The sequence below is a fragment of the Festucalex cinctus genome, chromosome 2 (assembly GCF_051991245.1).
Source record: "Festucalex cinctus isolate MCC-2025b chromosome 2, RoL_Fcin_1.0, whole genome shotgun sequence".
In the NCBI taxonomy this organism is placed as follows: domain Eukaryota; kingdom Metazoa; phylum Chordata; class Actinopteri; order Syngnathiformes; family Syngnathidae; genus Festucalex; species Festucalex cinctus.
This window is the reverse complement of record NC_135412.1, coordinates 14,395,215-14,401,214: the sequence shown is the minus strand read 5'-3', so window position 1 is coordinate 14,401,214 and position 6,000 is coordinate 14,395,215.

The following is a 6,000-nucleotide window of genomic DNA, read 5'->3' as shown; positions in this document are numbered from 1 at the left end:
GGTTTTGAGATTTTTCTTCTCTTGTGGCCTTTTAGACTTTGCAAGCGAGGCGATGTGTCAAGGCGACGTGGCAGGTTGTTTGGTTGTAAAAGTAGGTCGCAGTTTGCTTTCGGGACATGGTGCAGACCTCCTGACCCTGGCTTCGATCCCACTCGCGGACCCCTTTAGCGCCCGCAAGCACGTGTTCCTCTCCGACGCCGGATGCCTGCAGGATGCTGCGGCCCCACAGACACTTGCAAATAGTGACACCAAAGCTCCTCTGCAGCATCTGTGCCACCACCACACTGAAGCTAAACAGGTTTGAGTTGGTCAGACTTAGATTATGGCCTTTAGACTGGAAAATAATGTAGGCTGAAACATGGGTGCCACTGGAAAAGTACTTAAGGTCACTCATGCTTATTTACGTGTTTCCTGTTTTCTGGCATAAGCAAGTAAGTTTTGTCTTAATGCTATGTCGTTTTCTGACTTTAAATATTTTTGTTGTATTTTTCAGTGTATGTTTCAAAGAATGTGGCCTGTCTGTGGACGTATATATTGTAAATGGTAGGCTCCATCCAGTACATGCCAAGCAAGGATAAACAGTAGATGATTTAATTTCCTTTATTGTCTCTTCTATAAATAACTTGAATTGACTTGACTTGACTTGTTTTCTGTTTTTAATACATGGTTTATGTTAAGTGATTTAAAAAAAATAAATACCCTAAGGAAAATAGTCGACCACATGCCAATCTATTATTATTATTATTATTATTATTATTATTTTTTTTTTTTTTTATTATTTTTTTTTTATTGTATTTTACAAAATGTGAAACAAGCTAAGACAGGCAAATAAGGAACAAATAAAAGCAATAAGCAATACATTGATTTGTACTATTCCTTTTGCTCCCCCCGCCCCACCCACCACCACCACCACCACCAAACCCAGGAGTCCACATGTCAACACACTGAGCAGTTGTGACTGCAAACATTTACTGTCTGCATCACCAATTCCGGGCCCTAATAAACAGAAAGATAGTGATGACTGTGTTTATTTGTGGTATGCGTCATGTGGAGGATAGAAAATGATGACTTTCCTGTTGAGTGGTAATTTGTGTTGTGTATGTTTTTGTTCTTCTGCTTGTATCGTTTGAGTCAGTAATAATAAAAGAAAAATTGAAAAGTAAAAAGATGAGGATCTTTTGCCCATGGCAGCTTGTGTTGATGGAATTGGATGCCCAGAGGCACAAAGTCACTGTGATCGCACTGAAGAACATTAAGACTCTCTGTCCAGTTTCAATTAAACAAATGAGAGAACAATTTGAGAGCAAAGAGTCAATCCTGATTAATCTCTCTCGAAAGAAATTCAGTGATTGCGGTCAATGAGGTTTTAAGCCTGCAGTATGTGCTAGTCGCCATCGCGGGGTAGCATTCCGCAACAACATCCCTTGTATAGTTCAGTTCCTCTGACATTATTACTAAATGATAGTAAACCAGGGATCGCCATGCGTTTGCAAAATGAGGGCTTTTTTGGTCAAACAAATACAACTAAGAAACAGAACCAAATGTTTAATTAGGGATGCACTTTAATCAGTGCTGATACTCTACATCTGTACTCATACTTGGACCCTGGCTCTGAGCACTACACAAATATTACTTTGCCACTAACATATAGTTTCAGGTAGGAACCATGTCAGTCATGTGGAGATACTTTAAGGTAAATCTGGATAACAACATTTTTAACCGACTGGAAACTATGCAAAATGGAGCAACCTGGCTCTCCTCCTCGACTTGGTTGATCCTGCGAGAAACACACGAGATTGACTGTACTCTCAAAGCCATTCAAGTCTAAGTACGCACATATAGTATGTTGAATGGCTCATTAATCAATGGTTCCTTTGAGCAACTGTAGTAATTCTAGAGCTAATACATATGGCTAGCTCACTTTCATTAATAAAAATCTGCCCCTTGTAAAAAAAAAAAAAAAAAAAAAAAGTCTAGAGTGAAGAGAGGTGGTGATGTGATATATCATTTCAGTTTTCCTGCCAATTTTACAAACTTAAAAGACGTGTTACAGGCATGTGTAGTAAGCATCTCTTCGGCAAACATGTAGTTGGACGTTAAAATGTTAATGAAAATTTGTTAAAAATTACACTGAAAAATGTTATAGCTGACTGAAACTTGTGCCAAAGTTTGCATTTTTTAATAATATTGAATTAAAATTAAAATAATTTTCACCACAATTTGCAAGTGGACTTCTTGGGTATATGTATTTTGTACTGCGAGCACTCAAATGTAAGCACCGTATTTTCCGTACTATAAGGCGCACCTAAAAGCTTTCAATTTTTTCAAAAGCTGCCCATGCGCCTTATAATCCGGTGCGCCTTATATATGATCAATATTGAGCCACAACAGGTCTCGCTGTCAAGACGCTATCGGTGACCCTGTACAATCGGTGACACGCATGCGCAGAAGATCCCGCCATCTTGGATCGCTAGCTAATACTAATACTTTACCTCAGAGAAAATAATAAAACAGCTGTTTATTCATTCTGGGAGTGAATGAGTTGTCAGAAAGCTGGTTTGTAATCTAATAATAAAGTTTGACTGACCTATCTGACTGTTTTGTTGACATTCCCTTTAGCGCAGCACCATCTAATGGATGCATAACGTAACCCCAGCCTCTACTGTAGCGCTTTATATATGGAAAAAGTTTTAAAATATGTCTTTCATTGAAGGTGCGCCTTATAATGCGGTGCGCCTTATATATGGAAAACGTTTTAAAATACGTCATTCATTGTAGGTGCGCCTTATAATGCGGTGTGCCTTATAGTGCAGAAAATACGGTACTTATATTTGTACTTGGTCTGAAAATTGTGGCATAGGTGCTTCCCTAATAGTTGTACAATATTGCACGGGTGCCCCAATTCATGAGTTTTTCCATTTACAATCATTCACTTGTTTTGCTTTGTGTTACAAGCCAAATTCATATTTACACGTGAGCATTGCCGCTTGAGTGAAGTGGGAAAACGAGGAGAGCCACACTCACTGATGCACTTTCAGGCATTTATTGAACTGGACAAGCAGTTAAACACGCAAATAAAACGCTGGCAGGAGCATGGAAGGGACGTAGAAAATTCTCAGTCGGAGCTAGAGGTAGAGCTCAAGTCACCCATTAAAACCAACTGAGATCTTCATGTTCTCTCATGTTTTTATATGTACAGTTTGAATAAAAATAAAAATAAAAATAAAATAAAATAAAAAAAGTGACAACGACTTAAAAATGTTTTTCTACTCTGACATGATGATTACATAAATAAGAGTGCATATTATTTACAGTTATAATTAGGTCAAATGTGGGTGCTTTATGCTACATACATTTTTTTCTTACAGTATCACGAAGCGCGTCAAACTGCTGCTGTCAGGCGTCATTGAAGTCACTGACTTTCCTGTCAACGATGCAAAATGTGACACAAAAGAAGTAAGTGCGCACATCTTCCGGACATCTTCATTTCGCTCTGAAGTGCACAAATTGAAGTTGCATATGCGCGGAATCATCATCATGCCAGCCACTCGGGGAGATTAACAACAGCGCTCGCGTCCCGGTCGCCTGACAGCAGCACAGATCCAACCGTGATAATTGTAAATTGCCTCTTTTCATAGATCTTTAAGTCCACACGGCGTTGTGGAGAGAGATCACAGCGGCGGTGGCGTGTGGTCACACCAAGCTGAGAATTATTCTCTCAATCAGCATCAACACCCTTCAAAATAAGATAAAAATCACTTTTTTAAGGGGGATTAATTTGTAAGATGCAATTTGCTATACAGATATCAGAAATATGATACTTCTATTTTTACACATGCTGAAAAGCAAGATCCTTTTTCAGCCATTGAACATGTTTGCAACTTTCTCGTAATGTGAAAAGTAACAAATTAGATATGCACTTAGTAGAATGCAGTCATCTGACTTACAGTCAAGAGTCAAAAACAACGCTTGTGTAGAGTTTGTATTTTCTCCCCATGCTGGTCTGGGTTTTCTTTGGGAATTTGACTTCTACTCACATTCCAAAAACATGTTGATTTCATTGCAGACTGTATCTAGGAATGTGAGTGTGAATGTTTTTTTTTTTTTGTTTGTTTTTTTTTCTCGATATGAGCCCTGCAATTGACTCCAGAGCAGTCCAGGGTGCACCGTGCCTCTCGCACAAAGTCAGCTGAGATAGACTCTTGTTAGCCAAAACCAAAATAAAGATGGATGGATGGATGGATGGATGGATGGATGGATGGATGGATGGATGGATGGATGGATGGATGGATGGATGGATGGATCTCCAAAAAGCTAAAAAATAATAATAATAATTTGATTAACTCTTTTACTGCCACACGTTAAAAAAAAACAAAAAAAAAAAAACAATGCCAACGGATTTCGAGCATTCTAACTCATTTTTTGAAGCAAACAGAATATTGTGTTCTTTTGTCAAATATACAACATGGGTACCACATGAAAGATCACATTCCATTCTTTCATTAGAAAAAAAGTGTGTTTCTACCTTATTCTGTTCTTTAGTAATCACCATTTGACAATAGGTCATTTGAGTGACATTGAGCCAAAATTGAAAAGAAAAGATACATTTTCTCCTCAACAGTGACTTTGATACTAATATTTTTTGTTTCGTGACACTCCGTCAAATTGGGTTTAATGTTACAAAGGCTTTTGATCATTCATGTCAGCCTTGAAAACGTTCTATTTCATCAGATTCGCGTCATGTTTCATTGTAATTCGCAGCTCCAGTTAGGGCCCGAGCAGCTACCGCTGCGAGGTTAAATAACTTGAGTGGAGTTGAGTAATTCCATACACCGGCAGCCCATTGACAACAGATACAATGCTGCCATCTGCTGGCCATAGTTAGTCAGTGTTTTTGATTTCACAACTCATTGACCCGGCTGCGCTGCACTTTGACGTTGCATTGACCACCATATATTAAAAAAAAAAAAAAGTAGTTGACGTCAGTTAATGTTTATACATTCATTGTGATTTTACTAAACATTATTATTAAACTTTTTTGGCGGTCAACCAGTTAAATACTGTTACCCACCCCTATAAATTTTGTTTGTTAAATATTATTTGTTAGTATTCATTTATATGAGATACAGTATGAGGGGAATTGTTAAAAAAAAAAAAAAAAGAATACTAAATCCAGATCTGTACCTCAGTGCCTGGAATAAAGATATTGTTTCAGTTGTTTTGTGTAATCTTAGAGCATATGTGTTAATTAGGTCAGGATTTGTTCATTATTCACACAAAAAGTATGAATATAAACATGATAATGAGGAAAGAATAAAGTGCTTGATGCTTTAATAGCTGAAAGTTTGTTCAGGAATTTTTGAAAACAAACTATTACGCAAGTCCACTAACGTGACATCTGAGAGCATCAGCTGCTTACATAAAAAAAAAAAAAAAAAAAACTGCGCAGCTGGAGTTGCATGCTGGAATATGTGCCACAGCAGCAGGAAATATTTCAGCGAGATTGAAACTGTGTAAACAGAATTATATGTAAACAGTGTACACAGTTGAGTTGCGTCACGAGCCCAGCGTAAATAGACGCAAGGTAACAATGATGACAATCATTTCAAATATTTACATTTCTTCTTGCTGTAACCAAAACACATTTCAAAGCTGGAGCAGCAAGCCTTCAATGACACTAACGCATAAAGGTCATATAACAATGCAGCCTCACCTGCTGGTGGTGAGTTGATTTGTCTTTTATTTCTCTCTCTCTCTTCATGACCTTAAATTGAGATTACAATGTAGAAGAAGAATGAGGTCACTTTTGACAGCTCAGGCAGAACCTCATCATTGCACATGATGCCAAATCGCACACAGAGCTTTAAAGTCACCCAATAGTACTTTATTCATTCCGTCAGGGAAAGTAAATTGTCACAGCAGCTCAATTCACACTTCACCCGTATTAATAATACAGAAACAAATGAAGTAAAAACGACCGGTAATGCCAACAGCGTCAAT